Source organism: Pituophis catenifer, unplaced genomic scaffold (genome assembly GCF_029215685.1).
Source record: "Pituophis catenifer annectens isolate HBS135680 unplaced genomic scaffold, rPitCat1.0.hap2 SCAF_1, whole genome shotgun sequence".
Taxonomy (NCBI): Eukaryota; Metazoa; Chordata; class Lepidosauria; order Squamata; family Colubridae; genus Pituophis; species Pituophis catenifer.
In genome coordinates, this window is record NW_027256881.1 from 280,647,473 (window position 1) to 280,669,751 (window position 22,279).

A 22,279-nucleotide genomic window follows, 5' to 3' on the forward strand; every position below is an offset into this window, starting at 1 on the left:
CCCTTCTGATTGTCGAGAATGATTAAATTAATTGGATGTTGGTCTGTACGTCTGGAGGAACCCAGAATGGTTGAGGCTTTCTTGAAAAACCCACGTATTTAATCAAGGTATAGATTTTATATATTTAGTGGTACAAAATGTTACCCATGTTCTCTGCTTATGTCCCTGGGAAATAAGAACCTGAATTTATATAGATGGGCACTGGATTATTTAACAGAGGTATGGCGTGGGTGCAGTACTTTGCACCTGTTTAAAAATATGCTGTGTATGTGTGCATATTTTTTTTTTTTGTTTAGGAGAGATTGTCTTGTGGAAATTTCCTCTGGAAACATTAGCTGTTACCATGGAAACAAATTCCTTTACTACAGAGAAACTGGTTTATGACTCACCAGTACCCTAAGTATTCATCATCCTAAAAAATAATTAAAAAGAGCACGCAGGGCTGCATGACTCTACCATTAACGGAGCATAAGTTGGTCATCTTGGACAACTGATAGTGGAGAGTAGCAATTGGTATTCCCTCAACTGTTCTTATGAATTCTCTGCTTGGCCTCCTGGTTTGGAGGACTTAACAGTCTGAACTGCACAACTTGTCTTAATCCTATCAACTCAAATGAGTGACAGGGGTGGAGAAGATCAAAACAGCTATTATATGTCCCACAAAAGTATATGAATACCATGTTAATTCAGTGGCATTCCTTGCTGTTAAATAACCTCTACCAATTTACTCTTGCCAGGAAGGAATACAAATTTACTTACTTGAAATTATGCTTTACATTGCAGTGGTTACACCAGGAGTGGACTGGGATATGGAAAGAGGACTGGAAATGTATACTGTAAACTTTCTATCCCTGTCTGCTGAGTTAGATGAGATTCACCTATAGACATGTGTAGGATAGGAACTTTCATATTCCATATTCTTCTTCTTCTTGTGCCATATCCGTCATCGGACGTTGGCGATCGTGTTGGCAATCCTATTTTTGTCAACAGCTGTATGAAAAAGTGCTGCTGAGTTTTGTCCAAACCAGTCCCTAAAGTTGTGAAGCCATGATGTTCTTCTTCTGCCTGGACCTCATTTGCCTTCAATCTTTCCTTGGAGGATTAAGTGAAGGATGCCATATTTTTCTGGGTGTCGCATCACATGTCCAAAATATTTTAACTTTCGCTTTTTAATGGCTTTGATTATTTCCCTTTGCTTATCACCTCCTCATTTGTGATTTTGTTAACCCAGCTTATATGTAACAGTCGTCTGTAAATCCACATTTCAAATGCTTCTAGTTTCTTCAAGTGGTTTTCTGTCAGAGACAAACTCTCTACTCCATAGAGCAGGATAGAAAAGATGTAACATCTGACAAGCCTGATTTTCAGTCTTAGGTTTATGTCGTGACTGCAGAAAACCTTTTAATGTGTTCCATATTAATTCTGGGCAAATACTCCATTCTTCATGCATTGCTTCTCAAGTCAGAGAAATAGTTTGAATTAACATCTCCAGGGAAGGGTGCAAGCTAGAGTCTGTAAGATTTACAGAAGCTAAAATACAGTCATCAGGAACTCATTCAGTCTCAAGGTCATCTTTTAAAATCAGGCATTGAAAAAAAAGTTGAGTCTCAAAGGAGTCTTCTGGAAAATATGTTTGTGTTGCCTGACAGTTGTGGTGCTAATATCTTTGTTGAGACCTTGTGGGTGGTAACAGGCATGGCAAATGTCTAAAGCTGCTTTAGTTATTAAGAGCTGCCAGTACTGCAAAGGCACTTTTATCAACTGGCACATGTTAAAAGGGGCCCTCCAGCAGAAGATCCAAGCAGAACAAGGGATGTATCTTCTCAATCAAAGAATAGTGAAGTGACGTACCTTCTCATTAAACAGCAGGGGATCGTGCTTACTAAATTGCATCAGCTTGTGCCAGCTTTCCAGAGATAAGGTACAAAACAATTGCTGCTTTGATGGTGGCTTGATGCCGTTGAGGTCAACATCATCATATAATAGCACCAAAAAAGGAAAAAGTCTGGTAGAAACATTTTGGGGATGAAAAAGAAGAAGAAAAAAGGGAGGAGGGAATAAATTCTTCTACTTAACTTGTTTTATAAAAGCTGCCTGGTTATGTCATCTTCACTGGCTGTGGGGACTTTTGCCTACATTTTTGAAAGAAATAGCGAGCTGGAGAGACGCCAGGAGCAGCCTTTATAACTATAGAAGGCTCAGGGAAATGTGGCTTGGGAATGCAGCTAGATTGCTTAATCAGAAGGATGTTGGCATGAGTTTGGATTATCTCCCAAAGTACACAAGTTGGACTTTGTGACTAGGTTCACAAGTGTTTTGAAGTATTGTTATTTAATGTGTGTGTGACCATCTTAGGGTGGGGAAAATCCATTCAGAATTTGAATAAGTATGTTAATTTGGCTACATTTCAAAAACCCAAATAAATAACAGAATAACTAAATAATAGTATAATAGAATTGGAGGAGACCTTGGAGGTCTTCTAGTCCAACTCCCACTCATGCAGGAAACCCTATATCATTTCAGAGAAATGGGCGTCCAACAGTGGTGGGTTTCAAAAACTGTTATTACTGGTTCTGTGGGTGTGGCTTGGTGGGTGTGGGATGGCTTGGTGGGCGTGGCAGGGGAAGGCTACTGTAAAATCTACATTCCCACCCCACTCCAGGGGAAGATTACTGCAAAATCCCCATTTCCTCCCAATCAGCTGGGACTTGGGAGGCAGAGAATAGATGGGGGCAGGGCCAGTCAGAATTTTTACTACCGGTTCTCTGAACTACTCATAATTTCCGCTACCGGTTCTCCAGAACTGGTCAGAACCTGCTGAAACCCACCTCTGGTGTCCAACCTCTTTTTGAAAACATTCAGTGTTGGGATACCCACAACTTTTCGAGGCAAGTCGTTCCTCAATTGTTCTAACTGCCAGGAAATTTCTCCTTAATTCTAGGTTAGTTCTCTCTTTGATCCATTACTTCTTGTCCTGTCTTCAGGTGCTTTGGAGAATATGTTGACCCCCTTTTTTTTGTGGTGGCCCTTAGATATTGGAACACTGTTATCATATCCTTCTTTTCATTAAACTAGATATACCCAATTCCTGCAACCGTTCTTCATATGTTTTAGCTTCCAGTCACCTAATTATCTTTGTTGTTCTTCTCTGCACTCTTTCTAAGTCTCAACATCTTTTTAATATTGTGGCAGCCAAAACTGGATTCGAATGTTCGAAGTCTGGTCTCACCAGGGCACTAAAAAGTGATACTAACACTTCACATGATCTTGATTTTATCTCTCTGTTAATGCAGCCTAGGACTGTGTTGGGCTTTTTTTTGGCAGGTGCAGCACAGTGCTGGCTCATATTTAAGTGATTGTCCACGAGGACTTCAAGATCCATCACACAATTACTATTACGAGCCAGGTACTACCTAGTCTGTAACTGTGCATTTAGTTTTTTCTTGCCTAAATGTAGAACCTCACTTTTCTCACCATTGAATTTCATTTTGTTAGATAGGGCCCAGTTTTCATGTCTGTTGAGAAGCTTCTATATCTTAAACCTATTTTCTGGAGTGTTGGCTATTCCTGCCAGCTTGGTGTTGTCTGCAAATTTCATGAATTCGCCTTCTATCCCCTCATCTAAATCATTGATGAAGATAATGAAGAATACTGGACCTAAGACAGAGCTTCGGGGCACCTCACTGCATACTTCCATCTATATAGATGCAGTTCCATTAAGGACTACACATTGAGTGGAAGCTGGGTAGGAGTCATATGTCTTTTGCTTTTGTTGAACATTTCAACAGCATTTAATATTATCGGTCACAATATCCTTATAAACAACTGGAGTTGGATACACTGTCTTGTAATGTGGAATGTAGAGCAGACCATGAATTACAGCTAGTCCTCATCTTACAACCATTCATTTAGTGACCATTTGAAGTTACAATGGCACTGAAAAAAGTGACTTGACAATTTTATGACTGGTGTGGCATCCCCATGGTCATTTTATTAAAATTCAGATTCTTGGCAAACTGGAACAAAGAATGAATTACTGGCATTAAATATACAAGTTAAACTTATCAAGTTGAAGAAAGGAAGTGAGCCAGCAAGATATGATCTTGGAAACTTATAGCCAAAATATAAGATTAATATAAGGAATAGATTTAGTGTTAGAGCTGGCGTTGAAAAGATTTCAGCAACAAGAAGGATAGTGAAGGACTGAGCATAGTCTTTCAATATCAGGGAGAAAGGGAAAAAGTACCTCAATCAAGAATTTCATTCAGTGCAACCACAATCACACCCAATAGAGTGGTACAGAATAGGAACAAAACTAAGATAAAGATGAATATTGACTGCATATCTGTTCAGTAATTGTATTGTAACAATATGAAGTATGACAGGATTGGAAGGAATGCCAGTGGGACTCATATAAGAGGTCAACACACTAACAATTTTAAATATGTAGATTATACCACCTTGCCAGCTAAAAGCAAAGTTCATTATGCAAGTGGAAAAAAAAGGAAAGTGAAAAATCCAGGTTAACGTTAACATATTAAATTGATAAAAATGGTGTCAATCTCTACGTTTAGTGAACTGACAGTTGAAAGTGAAGAAGTGAAGACAGAAGATAGAGTTATTTTCTTGGGATCAAGAAAAGATAAAGATGAGCTGCATACTGCAGAAGTAAGAGAAGATTCATTCTAGGGCAGAGAGCATTAAAAGGCTCAGACAATTCTAGAGACAAAGGTAGGGCATTTGAATGACAAATAAAATCAAAAGAGTGAAACCAATAGTCTTGCTGGTAATAATATAGAGTTGTGAAAGCTGAACATTAGAAACACTTAGAGAATGACAGATGTCTATAAATTATGCATTTGGAGATGGTTACTAAAAATGGCATTAGATAATAGGAGTTGTTGTTGAACGTATTTAAAGAACCGTTTGTAGAAAACTAGATATAAGAAGTTGGTATGATTTGATCTAGTGGTTTTAGAGTACTAGATGGGAAGTAATAGATGGGAAGAGTTGTGATGACCTGCCAACTAGTTGACCTGCCAACTCTGGACCAATCACTTTGTCTCAACACTAAGAAGAAGACAATGGCAAACTACTTGCAAAGATAATGCCTAGAAAATTGCATGGATATTTTATGCAGTTACTAGGACATAAGACTGACTTGAAAGCAAGATAAAATAAAATAAAAGTACAGTTCCAGCAACCTGTACATTTAGTGAATTCATTACTGAAGGAGACAAATTCCTTCTGTGTCCAATCACACTTGGCCAATAAAGAATTCTATTTAAGAATTAATTTTTACCTTACCTTTATCTTTATAAATGAGTATCCATTTATTTCTTAAACCTAAGGGTTGTAGAGTTCCCCTCTATGATACATTCCATTGTAACTGATTGACGGAAAAAATTATTTGTTTCAGTAAACAAAGGGTTAGAGTTCAAGCAACACAATATTTATATTAATTGTATATTTATTTTGGTGGTGTGGTGGCTCAGAACTTAAAGACAGTTGAGCTTGTCAGCTGACAGCCCAAGTTCAAGACCAGAGCACTATGTGATGGAATGAGCTCCCACTACTTGCCCCAGCTCCTGCCCACCTAGCAGTTCGAAAACATATAAATGCAAGTAGATAAATAGGTACCACTTCGGTAGGAAGATAACAGCATTCCATGTGCCTTTGGCATATAGTCATACTGGCCACAAGGCCATGAAAATGTCTTCAGACAATACTGGTTCCCTCAACTAAGAAAGCGAGATGAGCACAGTTCCCTAGAGTTGGACATGACTGGACAGGGGAAACCTTTATCTTCATTGTTATTTCATCATCAATAATCATTCTTTACAGATGAAGTTGAAATTTTTTTTTTTTTTTTTGGTCCTGGACTGCTGTCTAAAATAATAAAAAGATCTTTAAGCATGCTGAATAATTCATTGCATTGCTCGAATGAATGACAATGCCAAAGCATTTTCCACCCGCCTTGAGTGTTTCAGGAATGTAAGGGCTCTCTGGGATTAGAACTACACTAGTAAATCACCCCCATTAAGTGATACCCTATTACAGATCTTCCCTGAGAAGATCCCATCTGTATTGTTAATTTGCTTGATCAATGCCATCTGAAGCTTAATTTCAGTGACAGCCAATAAGAGCCAAGCCCCTCTGAAGTAGAGATGAAAAGGCAGCTGTTTTACAAATTGGCTGCCAATGAGCTGACAGTTTTATCAGATAAGTGGGAACAGAAAGTTTCTCTAATAGCATTTCCTCAACTGCCCAGAGGGGAGAAGAACTTTTGCTACGCTTTCGCCTGCAAAAAAAAAAAAAAAAAAAAAAAAAACTCTACACAAAACAAAACAACACCCCTCCCATCATTAAGGCTGACAGGGCCACTTTAAGGATTTTCTGTACGCACTTTGGATTGCTAATGATTTTGTTTTGCTGTTCTAATTCATTCAGAAAGAGTGTCTTAATATATCTTAGCAACAAATGGAGGGTCTAAAATAGGCTGGCACTGCTGATGACTCATGGAGAAATGTACCACCAGCTACTAATGGAGCTTCTTGCCAGGGAATCTAAACACCCTGGATTGCAAGCAATGGAATTCTTGGAAGTTGTTCGAGGGAGGAGGGTGTGTGTGACCTACAGAACAGAGTCTAAGGCAGGGGTGTCAAACTCAATTTCATCGAGGGCCACATCAGGGTTGGGTTTGACCTGGGGTGCCAGGGGGTGTGGCCAGGGTAGGTGTGGCCAGGGTGGGTGTGGCCATCACTCATCAAGGCTCCACTTTTGGCCGCGATGGCCTCCTGAAGCCCTCTGCCAGTGAAAATGGAGCTCGGGGAGGCTGCTCGCAGTCTCCCCAGGCTCCATTTTTGCTGGCAGAGGGCTGCAGGAGGCTGTCGCGGCTGAAAACAAAGCCTGGGTGGGCTGAGCGCAGCCCTCCCAAGCTCCATTTTCGTTGGCCGAGGCACCGTGGGCTGGTTCTTTGTTGTTTCCAGGGTGGCCCCGCGGGCAAGATCTAAGCACCCCATGGGCCAGATCTGGCCCCCAGGCGTTGAGTTTAACACCCCTGGTCTAAGGCCATGGAGAGGCCATGCTCAGCAGGTGGTCCCTTTTTTGCAGCAGCATTAAAGACTTAATACCGATTGTGCTGTAGCGGGAGGTGCCATTTGGTTTCTGGATTCGGGGCAGGATAGATTGATTTGTGGAAGCTATTCAGGTGCAGCTTCAGATCCAATTCAAAGAAATGCATTAATAGAATGCTGTTTTTATCGGTTAATAGCAGGTGCCGAGGTAAGAGCATAGTGGGGCTGGCCCAGTTTGTATTATTTCTACTGACATTTCCTTTCCGCTTCAAGTTACTCTTGAAGTTGTTTATTTCGTATAGAGTTTCACAATGCAGCCCAATCTCGTATAGGCTGAATGAAATCCCATTATGTAAATGGCACTTAGCCATCAGGTTGAATGCGTTCCACAGAAGTTGAAGCCTTTGTCCTCACAAAACACTTACTAAATTTACCACTATTATGTAATTTGTGTAAATTTATGTATGTCCCATTCAGCTTGGTTAAAATGATGCCTTGCCTTTGCTTTTCTCTCAGTTCATCATCTTCACTAGACACTGTTGTCACTTTCTATTTATTATTGGCATAATTTTATTGTACCATAACCCCAGGGAAGCCTTCCTATCCCCTTGATTTCAGAATTGCTGTTTGCAAAGTTGCATAATGTTAGTGATTTGGAGAGATACACTCAAAATTAATAACAACTAGGGGTTGTTATTACAGTGCCTAGAACATCTTGTGTAAAAAAAATGGGATATGGGTTGAACAACCAGTTTCAGATGAGCTGTATGCCAAATGGTTGGTGTGTGAACTGAATCTAGAATGGAACTGTTTTCTTCAGGACACAATTCAGAACACGGTCATTCTGAATCACACACATGCACTATAAGTCAGGGGTGAAATCCAAATTTTTTTACTACCGGTTCTGTGTGCATGGCTTGGTGGGCGTGGTGTGGCTTGGTGGGCATGGCTTGTGGATGTGGCAGGGGAAGGATACTGCAAAATCCCCATTCCCTTCCCACTCCTGGGGAAAGGATATTGCAAAATCTCCATTCCCACCCCACTCTGGGACCAGCCAGAGGCGGTATTTGCCAGTTCTCCGAACTATTCAAAATTTCCACTACTGGTTCTCTGAACTGCTCAAAATTTCCGCTACTGGTTCTCCAGAACCTGTCAGAACCTGCTGGATTTCCCTCTTGCTATAAGTTGCTTTGTGTGTTCCAAACTGTATTTGGGAATAGTTCATATCTTGCAGTTGGCAGGGGAGTAGTGATCTTTCAAATTTTCCTATGAATCCTGTGAAAGAAGTCATGCCTTTACAGCTGTTGGCTTAGACCAGGGGTGTCAAACTCACATCGTCACGGCAGCATCACGTGACGTATCAGGACTTTTTCCCCCTTCGCTAAACTGGGTGTGGCCATGGCCAGCATGTGATGCATCTGGCCCGTGGGCCGGGAGTTTGACAGCCCTGGCTTAGACCATGGGAATGAGGGATCTTGGTAGGGTTTTTCCGAAAAGTAGGAGCACATGGCATTGCAAATGGGCCATTGTGGAACTATTTGTTTAGTGTTGCCACTAAACAAAGACTGAAAATAAGATGAAAAAGAAGTTGAGAGTGATCTGTTCTCACTCAGCACTAGACTCAAACTTCTTTTGGTGATGATGGTCAAATATCTAATTTTCTTCCACCTTAAGCAACTTCCATTGTCTCCATCTCATTTTAGTGGAGTTTAATGTTCTAAAAAAAAAATCAGTTCGGTTCAGCGTAGCATGTTGAGATGTAGTTTAAGATGGAAAGAAAAGGGGAGATTCTCTCAGTTACTCCCAAGTCCCTTTTTTCAAATCACCTTTTTTGAATTTAAATGTTTTTTCTCCACTCCCCAAAATACCAGTACTTCTTCCAAAAAGCCCTTTTGGCTGATTTAGGCAAACTATTGATTCCAAATAGTTGCAGGACCTTGCACTGATAGAGGCTGCCATAAAACAATCAGCTAGAATACCAATATGCACAGGAATAGGAAAGCTAGTTCATGAGTTCATGCAAAGCTAGATTAGGGCTACCAAATCTAGAAATCTACCAAATCTAAAAAGGGCCTGGTGGCTCAGCAGACTAAAAGCATTGTGATTAACACTAGCTGTCTGCAATTACTGCAGGTTCGAATCTCACCAGGCTCAAGGTTGACTCAGCCTTCCATCCTTTCTAAGGTAGGTAAAATGAGGACCCAGTTTGTGGGGGCAATAAGCTGACTTTGTATAAATATACAAAAGTATGAAGGCTATTGCTTAACGCATTGTAAGCTGCCCTGAGTCTCCGGAGAAGGGCGACATATAAATCAAATTAAAAAAAAAAAGCAAAAATCCTGGTGAATAATAGGTGGCAGGAAAGGGTTTGGCATCTGGTGTTTTCATCCAGAGAGGCTTGTTCTGAATCACATTATTTCCTATGTCCAAACCAACCAAAACTCTTTTGAATTCTGGATTCCCAAAACCTAGAATAGGCATTTGGCTTTGTCCTGATTGCAACCCCTCCACAATATAGGAACTGAATTTATAGAAGGCAGCATTCTGTTTTGAACTCGGACAAAGCACCTTTATTTTCTGCAAATGCGTGAGCAAAATGATTAGTGCTTTGTTACAAAAAATAGAATAGAATAGAATAGAATTCTTCATTGGCCGAGTGTGATTGGAGACACAACGAATTTGTCTTAGGTATATATGCTCTCAGTGTACATAAGGAGAATAAAATACATTCGTCAAGAATAAAAAGATGTAACACTTAATGATAGTCAAGGTTACTAAACAAAATAAATAAATTAAGCAGACTCAATTTCTCCAATCACTGACTTACCATAAGCGAAAGATGAAGCAGACTTATTTTTGGTTGCTTCAGACAGCAGAGCTAAAACTAATGTCTGGAAATTGCAAGGAACCAAAATTCAAGAAACCTTTAAGGAAAAATAATCCTAAGGGTAAAAGCCTGCCCTGAAAGATGATGGGCTCTCCTTTGCCAGAGGCATATGAGCAGAGGCTGCTAGATGATCATTTGAAGATTCAGTATTTGCAAGATTCATGTGGGCATTCCCCACCCTCTCTCTCCTCTCTCTCTCCCTCTCCCTCTCTCCCCCCTCTCTCAAAATCCTTGTCTTCCAGCGCTAAAATACAATTCTCAGAGAATGATATTAATCATAGAAAATGCTGATCCAGGAAAAGGACTGAGAAATAATAAGGTAAGAAATGCTGCAGCCGGCACTGCTGCAGCTCAGCCCATGGGAGTTTAAAATTAATATCCTTGGCAAAACTGAAGAACTAGCTTAAGGAGCAAGTGAGCAGATGGCATATGTTTCGATTTCGGTAAAGCCCTGATGAGTGTAGCTCTAATTTAATTGGTATTGTTGTTCTTTTAAAAAGAACAAAGGACACTTCTCAATATGTTTTCACTAGTTGCACCTTAAGGACTTCCTGCAAAGCTTAGCAATATAGCCAGAATTTATGACAGGAAGAAGGATAAGCTGTAAATAATGTTTGTGTCTGTCAAGCATGACACTAAAGAAGAGTGACATGCAAACATTCATAATGATACATAAACATATATTGGTAGAAAATGACAATCAAGTAAAGTTTGGAACCACTATAGCAAAACTGCTGAACAAGTTTGACATTGAATAACCCTTTGTGGATGAAGCTATAGCGTTGGCCAATGTACTCTTCGAAAATAATATTCTTATGTACAGTTAGACTGCACATCAAGAAAAACTTATTTGTAAGGGACAATAGAAACTACAGAGTAGGGATTCTGTCGTTCGATGGAATTAGTTTTAATTTTAAATTGATGGCTTTTTTCACTTTATTTGCTCTTAGCCAAATGTCTAACTTACAATACAATATTCAGAATACAAGAAGAATAAAATATAACACGATCGTTTTAAACAGATTAAAAATGCGATACAGAATTTCCAAAACATTAGATCATTCAATTTTTTAACTGCTCAAACTGCTACAGCAGACTTTGTGAAGTGCTTGATGACAGAATGAATCTTATTCCTTTACAACTTTATCAGTAATTTGACAACATAGGACCACATCAGAAGTTTTATAACAGTTATGAAGCTTTCTAGAGCCTTTCTAGAAAGCTTGTTAAGTTTTTAGAATAGAACAGAGCTGGAAGGGACCTTGGAGGTCTTCTAGTCCAGCTCTATGCTCAAGCAGGAGAACCTATACTACTTGAAATAAGTGGCTGTCTAGTCTCTTCTTAAAAACCTCCAGTGACAGGGCACCCATGGATTTCTGAAGGCACTGGTTAATTATCCTCACTGTTAGGAAGTTTCTCCTTAATGCCAGGTTGCTTCTCTCTTTGGTTAGTTTCCAACCATTGTTTCTTGTCCTGCCCTCTGGTGCTTTGGAAAATAATTTGACCCCCTCTTCTTTGTGGCAGCCCCTCAAATACTCAAAAGTTTTTAATACAATTTCTTCATATATAGATTCTCTACCAGCTATTCCCCATACCATACTACCATACTATCAGAATGATAGTATGTTGCATTATTTTTCAGATTGAAATCGTTTCTGAGCAGACTATATAACTTCCTGAGTGGCACAACCTTATTGCATCCTTTCATCTTGTACTGTTCAATGAATTTTATGACTCATCGCTGCCATTCCCAAACAAAGCCAACCCAAACGTTTGCTGCTTGCATAAACAGACATGGTACAAAAGAGAGTGAGAGTGGAGTTCTCAGTTCAGGATGACTTTCTTGGATCTCCATGGGTCACCCCATTCTTTGTCTTATACCGGTACAAGTGGCTAAATCATCCTGAGCACATCTGGCTGTATTTTGGCAGCAGTTGCATTATGTCCTTCCATCCACTTTTCTTCTACAGTATAGTGAGATTAGCCTTCCAGCCAGAGGTGGGTTTCAGGAGGTTCTGACCAGTTCTGGAGAACCGGTAGCGGAAATTTTGAGTAGTTCAAAGAATCGGTAGTAAAAATGCTGACTGGCCCCGCCCCCATCTATTCTCTGCCTCCCAAGTCCCAGCTGATCGGGAGGAAAGGAGAATTTTGCAGTAACCTTCCCCTGGAGTGGGGTGGGAATGGAGATTTTACAGTATCTTTTCCCTGCCACGCCCATAAGCCACACCCACCAAGCCATGCCATGCCCACCAAGCCACACCCACAGAACCGGTAGTAAAAAAATTTGAAACCCACCACTGCTTCCAACTCTTTACAGATTTTGTTATAATGTGCATTAACCTACACTTTCCCCCCCTCTTTCCCCCCCCTCTTTATTTGCCATTCTAACTTGCTCTTCAGGACCCAGATTCCTGTGTGTTGGCATCTATAGGAGAGTGAGTCAAAAGTGGCAAGATGGTGAATGGAGCATTGCCAGACAAGCCCCACTTCTTGGAACATGCAAGCAATATTGATACATGTACAAAAGAGATGGGGCTTGCACTCCAATCACCATCTGCCTTCTTTGACCCCTATCCTCATCCCACAGACATCACGGAGGAAAACCAGGAAAATTTTGGTGGGAGGTGAAACTTTCCAGTGCTTTCATTGGGTTAACTTTTGCTATTTATCTAGAAAGAGAAACAGATTATCTTGCATTTGTACTACCATAATTAATTAAAACCCTTACTATTCTTGACCTGGTCTTGTGTCTTACATACCGTATTTTTCGGAGTATAAGATGCACCTTAGTTTTTCTGCTTCTGCCTACCAGCATCCATTGGTATTCATCTGGCTAGCATCCTGTCAGTGTGTGAAAGAGTTGAGGACTGTTTGGAAACAATATTTGCTGTGTGAGCAACAAGGAAGGAGACAGCAAGGAGCCTGGACATGGCTTAACTCTGCAGTTCTGAGTCTGTGCTGAGCTAGTACTAGTCTGCTGCTCAAAACTGAAACTGAAACTCCTCTCCTCTGCTTGTGTTTTGCTTGTATTTACTACCAAGTTGGAAAACCTGCTTTTGCTATTGTATGTGTTATATATAACTTCATGTGTTATATTATATATAAAGAGAAGTTATTGAATCCTGCTGAATCAGTTACTTGTGTGTGCTTTCTGTATGTGATTGCTGCTGCAAACTCTGACCCGTCCTTGCAGCAAATAATGAACAGCCAGGTCAGCTTCAGCACATTATTGCAGCCTGATTCAGCCTGAGCAACTGATTGGTGGGTGGATCAGCCTCCTGGAATACCCCCAATCAGCTGTTCTAGACTGCAGGGATTGTCACAGAACATCGCCGCCTCCATACCTCGCATTTTTGGCTACATTTGGTGTATAAAATGCACCCAAATTTTCACCCTCTTTGGTGGGGGGGGAGTGCATCTTATACTCTGAAAAATACGGTAATTGTAATAAGTGATGGGGGCAGGGGAGACTCTAACTCAGATATGACTTTATCCATACATTTTATAGACATGCTGTCTTGGATCAATTATAAAATAGATCATATATATACACAGTATATCAATATTCAGTACATGTGTATAGGAAATTAATTGTTTCTGCCGAAGATCACAGCAGAAGGGAAGTTAGTAGGAAATCAGTTAACTTGATTTTAATCCCAATACTAGCAATTTAGTTTATTTCCTTGGGGGGGGGTGTTATTTCTTTATTTCTTTATTCTTTATAATAACCTGGATGGGAAGACAGTGATTGAATTACTTTTCTTATGTTATCCTATTGGTTAGTTGAATGTTCTCTGAGTTTTTAAGTTAGCAAAATTGAAGACAATTACTGATTTCACACCAATTTGTGAAGGATTGTGGGGAGTAGTGGTGTGGACATGGTGTTAACAGTTTCCCTAATTGTGCACAATCTATGCTTGTGAGAGTTTTGTGTGTATATTTGTGTCTGTAGGGATGTGTGCATCCGGGCGCACGGGCTCTCCTTCAAGTCAGTTTTTCACTCCTGATAAGTCCCTGAAATTTTCGTCACAAGGTTTTTTGGAAGTGGGTTGTCATTGCCTGTTTCCAAGGCCTGAGACAGAATTACTGGCTCAAAGTCACCCAGCTAGTTTTGTGTATAGGGCAGGACTAGAACTCATAGTTTCCCAGTTTCTAGCCTGATGCCTTAACCCAGGGGTCTGCCTGGGTTAACCCACTCAAAGTGCCATTTAGACCCGTTTCCCACAGAAAAGAAAACACTGGGAGCCACAAAACCCTTCCTGTACATGACTATTTCTTGAGTGGCCACAAAACTAGCCTATGTAGTTGAATTAAACCTTCTGTTTTCTTCTGAAACTTTTCTTTTCTTGGATTTATCCATGGTTGGCCTACCGGGGGTTGAAAAGCTCAATAAATCCCGTGCCGGCAGGTGTCGCACATTGGCAGTTGGGACTCATATTTTGAGTGACAGGGAGCCACAGCAGAGGGGTGAAAGAGCCACATGCGGCTCCAGAGCCGCAGATTGCTGACCCCTGCCTTAACCATAATATTAGATGGCCCTCTTGTGGGAGTTCAGCCATGCCTGTGATAAGAACTTGCACAGTGCAGTATTAGCAGCCTCTGGGTAAGTGACTGGACTTACCACATTTGGGTTGCAGGAATCCAGACAACCACTAGAATGAGTCAAAGAGCTGCAAGACAGAAATAACAAGAAGAATAAATAACGAAGTTGCTTTCCTACTAGTGACTCAAAAGCATCTTTATAGCATCATCCAAGTCATAATGGAAGTGAAAAGAAATCTGTCTTCATTGAGGTTATTTTGTCAGAAAACATTGGATGTAGAAAATGGTAAACAGTGGGGAATTAACCACAATAACACTACCAAAGGAGAAAAAGTAAAGTTTTATGAGGAGTTAGAAGTTTTGGAATGCAGCTGGGTGGTGGAACTGTGGAATGAAAATCACTTTTGTGTCTATTGAGGTATAAACTCATGGAGACAATGAGTCATTCATGGCTATTGTTGCTGGAGACCAGAGAATTAACTATACTTAAACAAGGATATCATCAATGCTTTGATCCAGACCAAGTAGTTTCCACTAGAAAAGCAAAATAACAAGGTGACTTTGTCCCAATCCCTTCATCTTGTTATTTTGCTCAATTCAGATTGAGAAGGAACCATTGTAAAGCAGATCTGCTATAACCAAATTAGACTAATCAGAAACTCTTGGAATTTCTCTTTGCATACCAAACATGTTGCTATAGATCAGGGGTGTCAAACTCACGTTGTCATGGCATTGTCATGTGACGTATCACGACTTTTTTCCCCCTTCGCTAAACTGGGTGTGGGCATGGCTAGTGTGTGACGCATCTGGCCCACAGGCCATGAGTTTGACAGTCTACTATAGATATATAAACTGACTAGGTAGTAGACAAGGTCTGGTGATAGTTTGCATGGTTTTTCTAGCAGCAGATTGCAGATCATCACCTGGTTTTTAAAGTGGCTAAATTTAAGAGAATGATGGCAGAGTTTGAGAAGTAAATTGACTACTCCAGATGGAAAAGGGTTTTTTTTTCTTTTGATGGCAGGATGAATCCCCTAGCCATCAGGTAATAATTGCTGTTTTAAAAAGATGGTTATGGTTTTAGTAAATGAATGGTACACTTTTTTTATCATTTTTACATCCCCCCTAATTTATACTTAACTTTCTCTTTTTTTTTCCATGCCTGAAGTGTGATAGTATGACATCTTCCACATGAACAAACTTGTCCAAGTTGCAGAAAATGTGACAAATTTTACATGAATTTACCTGTCCTGTGCCAGAGGGGTAGCAAATGTATCCTGCAGAAGACAAATGAGTCAAGTGTCACTAAAAACTATACTAGCTGCTGGAAGAAGAAGCTGTTGAAATATGCAGAGCTAAATATCCTAGTTCGGTGAGCACAGTATTTAGAAGTGCTGTATCGGTAAGAACAGATCTTTTCAACTAAAGAAAATTAATGTCTACAGTATAAAAGGTGTACTACAATAAAATAGACATTGCAAATAAAATAAAAGAAATATGCAACAAATTAAATAAATAAGATTATTAACACAGTAAGTATAGCAGAGCCTTTTATTGTACTACAGTAAAAGTTGTACTATACAGAGCTATCTCCACAAATGGAGCTATTCACTATTGAAAGTTTGAGACTTTTTTCCAAAACAGGTAATTCTCGCTTACCAACTGCCTTACGCAGAGACAGTTGAAAGTTACAACAGTGAAAAATCCACAACTTCACAACCAATTCTTGCTGTCACAGCATCCCACAATCTTGTGGAAGATACCATACTGCCACACATCAGGCGTGTGTGTGGGGGGGGGGGGGGGAGGGAGAGAGTTAAGTATAAATCAGGAGGCCATAAAAATGACAAAAAATGTACCATTGATTTATTAAAATTATACCCCTCTTTTTAAAATAACAATTAATTTGAATTTTGCTATTTGATATTCACATGAATGCACCCCCTTTAATTAATGATTGAAGGGGAAGTAAGGTTGTAAATCCATCATGGTCACATGGTTTTCCACTTAGTGACTGAGTTTCCAGTCCCAATTATGGTTGATAAGTGAAGACTACCTGAGATTTTCTCTTACCATCCTGCTACAGCCATTGGCATGTCTCTATTATTTACTGATTTTCTTGAAAAGGTCACAAGTAGAACAGGGACTGGGATTTCTACATGTTGTGAGGCTGCAATGTGAATCAACCCCCAGATAAATGAAAATCTAGGATAGTGGGAACTAGAGCTGAGGTCTTTTAACGTTTTATTAAAAAGGTATTAGAAACATTGTCTTCTATATTTGATTTTTTTCCCTTCTATTTTGGCATGTAAATACAATAAAGATACTACAAAATTGCATACCATATGCAAGTGGTTTCTTTCTCTCAGTAGTTAATATGAATGAAGTGTCCCAGGACAATGCATTTGTAAAGATCGCTTGGAGATGGGAGATACTTCCAAAGTAATCTACCAAATCCCCTGCATGGCTTGACCCTGTGACTATGTAGGACAGATGGGGAGGAAGCTAACCACCAGATTGCAAGAACACAAGCGAGCGGTCAGACGAGGAGACATGAACTCATTGGTAGCCTTACATTGCAAAGAACAAGGACACACATTCAATTTTGCAGTTACTAAGATTGTTGGACGAGCAGGCACAAAAACAGCCAGGGAAGTGATTGAAGCCTGGGAAACAGGCCCCTCATTGGTTAACAGGAGTGGTGACCAGTCTATCGAGTACTTAGAAGGCGAGGGCTGGGCAGCACAAGCAAATGACAGCTATTGGCTTAAAAGCCAGTCATTAACACCCCAATCAACATCTAAAAAGCCACTTACAATAGGCACTATAAATACCACACAGCGAATGGCACATACTTTGCTAGAGAGAAATTCCCTGAGGATGGGCTCCAGCACAAGTCCAAAAGCTTGGAAGACAAAACCTCTGGTCTCAGTGACTGACCCAGATTGGATTATGCGGTTAATAGCTGGGGAAAATGTTTTTGTGCAAAGCTTTGGACTAGTAAATTGTTTTATTGTCTTCTTTTTGTCCTGCTCCGCTATTTATTGTTTTACTGTTGCTCTTGCTCTTACCATTTCAAAGCAATGTTTTAGAGATTTTGAAAAATCAATATAAAAATATCTATACCAAGAAAGAAGTATTACATTGTAACTTGATTTTATGAATGAGCAAGAGGTAAATAAATCACACATTATGGAACAGATACATTTTCTTTTTTACAGGAAGAAGCCCAACTCCAATTATTAATCCATAAACAACAAACATCTTCAATTCTTACCTGTAATTAGACATAAGAAACTAAGGAGACATTCTTTTTGTACCGTATTTAATTCCTGCTTCCCACGATGTAGTCTGACTGAAACTTTTACAAATAGCTAAAGAGACTGATCCCTCTGAAGAATTCATTTTTTTAATTGACTGAGACATTTAGAAAAGTTACTACAAAATTTCTATTGAGCAAATATCTCATTTGATCTTTATAATTGTCCTTCTGATATGCTCAAGTCATCATATGAAAGGCAGGGGTAATGGGAGGAAACTTTAGAAAGAATTCTTTCTCTTCTGAAGCGGGAACCTTTTACGTAGTATGAGAACATGGAGAAAGTATTTCTTTCAGTCCCTAAGATCTTTAATGTAAGAGGACCTCACAACTGAGAGTGGGAAAAAAGCCTCTGTTTCCTTGGAGACTCATTAGTCAGAACTGAGTTAAATAGCCCACTGCTTCAGACTACATTTTTCATATACAGTGATTTCATATGCATAGCAATTTCAAGCTTGGCACAGAGCTATAAACAATTATTTCCTTGTTTTTTTTCATCACCAACACAACAGCCAAAGCACTAGAAGCTACAAGGTTAAAAACAGAAACCTGGAATTATTGCTTCTACCTACTTGTATCTGGTTGCCAGTTGAGGTGCTGTAACAAGGTAGATGAAGAGCCACCATTCCTGGCCTCCTACTCTCAGAATCTCTCTGAGATTCGGGTTAATGCCTCCCAGTCACACCACTCCAAGTGCAGGGCAGGATGTCCTTGACTCTCAAAGAAAAGAATGTTATTATGGCTAGATATCTCTCCACTCCATACAATCCCCCCTTCCAGTTTCCCACAGCACTAAATGTGGCAGCCCTGAAGATCCAAAGTAAAAGATGGCTTCCAGGACTGACAGGCCACCCCCCCCAACCGATGATTGTGTCCTGCAAAGAGAGGAACATGGGGGTTAACACAATATTCCCTAACTACCTCTCATTACAATGACAGCTGTAAATGTAATCCCAAAACCGATTATGAGAAACAGCAGAGATTCTGAAACGTAGAATATCCTTGTTATTTTAAATCAATGTATGGATTCTTAGACAATCCTTCCTTGCACTAATCAATTTGGGTCCCACTTCGTTTCTGCCTCTTTGATACCCCTTAACATCTTTGCCTTAAATAGTTCTTCCAAGTCTCCAATAGTTCTTCCAAGTCTCCAATTTCCCTGAAATATACATCTATGGTTCCTAATTCTGGACACTACTATATTTTAGTCAGTCAGAATATTTATAAATATTTCATAACCGGAGTTTGATCAATGTCATGTGAAGCTGGGGATACAGGCTGGCAATCATAATGTTTAGTCTACTTTATACATATTACTTTTGGTTCAGTGTGAATGTTAATTCAGGTTAGAACATGAAAAGCATCACACTCAGAATCCATTGAAAGAATTGTGATTAATATAAGCACTGCTAGATAAAATACCATTTTCCTTTTCTTGTCCCAATTATTTAAGGCTGCTGGAAACTTTTATGAGTTAATCTTAAAGAATTTCTGAAGTATATTTTTCAAGATTTCCCAGAAAGAAAGAAAAATCTGTAAAAGCTTTCAAAAATTGCAGATAGTCACCAATAATGTTATCATGCACATTCCATATAAAATAATATCTGTATTATCTGCCTTGGCAAGCAGATTAATTTCAATTCATATACAGTTTCATGAGATGTAAGGTTACAATTACCTTTTCTGTCTATTGTTACATACTTATTATCTAGCTTCTAAGACCCCACATTTTAGGGGTACAGAATAATTTAACAAAGATACGAATGAGGTTATTGAAAGCAAAAGAGCAAAAGTAAGTCATCATTATCCTAAATTTTGTAGTCATTCCAAGAAAAAATGTCATGTTTTTTCCTTTCCTCTCCACCTAGCTGACATAGGCTGCATCCTTGTTCTCTTTTTCTAATTTTTAACGCATCCTTTTATGGCTAAGATTTTGCTATCAGTTTTAGAAAGATCCATGAAAAACAATAGTAATTTTCTCCTTCCTTCCTTCCTTCCTTCCTTCCTTCCTTCCTTCCTTCCTTCCTTCCTTCCTTCCTTCCTAACATTCATAGGTTGAATTAAAGGAATATAACAAAACAATTAAATAATAATTTAGGACAGTAATTAAAAACAACAGAGACTATTAATTCTATTATTTTAGTAAATCTAAAATTATTTCAGATAAGACATAGTGAACTGGTAGCTAAGTGAAAAATCACAGGGCCACAACTGGGCTTTCCAGTGGGAAAGAGACAAGGTTATACAGTTTCACACATTTTGCTCTTGCTTGCCTCTTAACCACTCTCGTTTATTTAGAATGCTTGAGTGTCTTGTACACATCAAAAGCAATGTTATCACGTCACAGTCTGAGGCTGGAAACTGTAGAAATGTTGCACAAACAGTCTATTCTCTTAAAATCCATTTCTCTCCAATCTTTCTACTGTGCAAAGTGGGCCGGGGAGAAAAAAGCAACCAATTTCTGTAGGAGATTTCCTTTGCTACTGCTGACATGCTTGTATTGCCCTCAAAGTATAGAAGAGCAAACAGCTTATTCTTTCTTCCTCTCCAATCTCTCTGCCTTGAAGGGTGGAGGGTGGGGGTCAGGCAAAGGAAATATTACCTATAGAAATCATTTCCTTTTTACATTGTACTTGCCTGGGAGCTGCAGACATATAATGCAAATGGCTTACAGTAGTCTTTTGAAATATCTCCTTTTCCAATTTCTTTATTCTGTGGGGGAGGGTGGGAGAAAAAAAAGCACTGTAGACAAACTTTTTTTTTGCCTTACATCCCCCCCCCCCGCTCTGCAGAGCAGAGAGATTGGAGACGGATTTCAAGAGAGTAAGCTGTTTACTCCTTGTGCACGGTCACTCATGCCCTGGTCACGTCACGCCTGGACTACTGCAACACTCTCTACATGGGGCTCCCCCTGAGGAGCACCCAGAGGCTCCATCTGGTGCAGAATGCAGTTGCGCGGGTGATTATGGGAGCGACGTGGTGCTCCCACGTAACACCTCTCCTGCGCGAGCTGCATTGACTCCCGGTGGTCTTCCGGGTGCACTTTAGGGGTTGATTCTCATCTTTAAAGCGCTCCATGGCTTAGGGCCAGGATATTTGCGAGACCGCCTGCTGCTACTGATAACCTCCCACCGGCCAATACGCTCTCACAGAGAAGGCCTCCTCAGGGTGCCGTCGGTCAGGCAATGTCGGCTGGCGGCCCCCAGGGGGCGAGCCTTCTCTGTGGAGGCACCCGCCCTGTGGAATGAGCTGCCTCCTGGAATACGATTGATCCCGGACCTCCAGACCTTCCGTAAAGCCCTGAAGACGTTTTTATTTCATCAAGCCGGCCTAGCCTAAATGGTTTTTAATTGGGATTTTAAATTTTATGGATTTGGGGGTTTTAAATTGGGAAGCTAATGATTTAATTGTTTTTTAATTATCTTAACTTTTGTATTTGTATGTTTTTTAATTTTGGCTGTTCACCGCTCTGAGTCCTCTCTGGGAGAAGGGCGGTATACAAATTAAATTAATAAATAAATAAAATAAATAATACCTAATACCCATGTAAATGGGCCAGCCACAGAAAAGGGTCAGGCAAATTGCCTACAAATTGCCTGCTTTTTTTTTCTCCCCTTCCACCTCACAGTGCGGAGAGACAGGAAAATAAGAGATTTCAATAGAGTATAAGTTTGTGCAGCTTGCAATGGCTCCAATCCCTGGGCTGCCAGTATGATTGCATTTCTCTTGAAATGTAAAAGAGCCAACAACTTAATCTTTTGCGATCCCTTTCTCTCCAATCATTCTGATCTGCAAGGTGGAAAAAAACCCATAGGTCAGACATTGGAAAATATATATTTACTGTAATGGCAACCACATAACTGAGGGATGTTGCAAGGATTATAAATGTTTGTAAATGGACTATAAAGTTATTTTTTTTCAGCATTTTTATAACTTTGATGGTCACTGAACAAAAATTAGCATTGCCTGTAACGACACTGCTATAGAGACCAAATGGAAAGTAAGCAGTCATAAATATAGCCATGAAGGGATTCCACTGCCTGCTGAAGAATTTTAACCACTGAATAATTTCCCCCGCTATGGGAGTAACATAAAAATAGTGTAATGGAATGCATAAATGACCTTGAGGAAATGGGGGTGGGGGGGAAGAGATACTGCCTAGGAAAAAATCAGACAAGAGAGGCAGGAGCCCCCAGTGGCTTAACATTCAGGGAAAGAAACTTGTGAAAGCCTACCCTAATGAAACAAGCCATTTAAAGTGGCGGTGAGATGTTTGTATTTTCAGGCTTGCAAGATTCTGTTAACGTAGGCTTACAATAAGGTAGAATTAGTTCATATATTTCTCTTTCCTATCAATTGTACCTGCAGTAGCTGACAAATGGAGACATGACTATGAAAAGCGTAAGCAAAGTTGAAATATAATAGTTGCGGGATCTTAAGTTAAGGACCTATTTT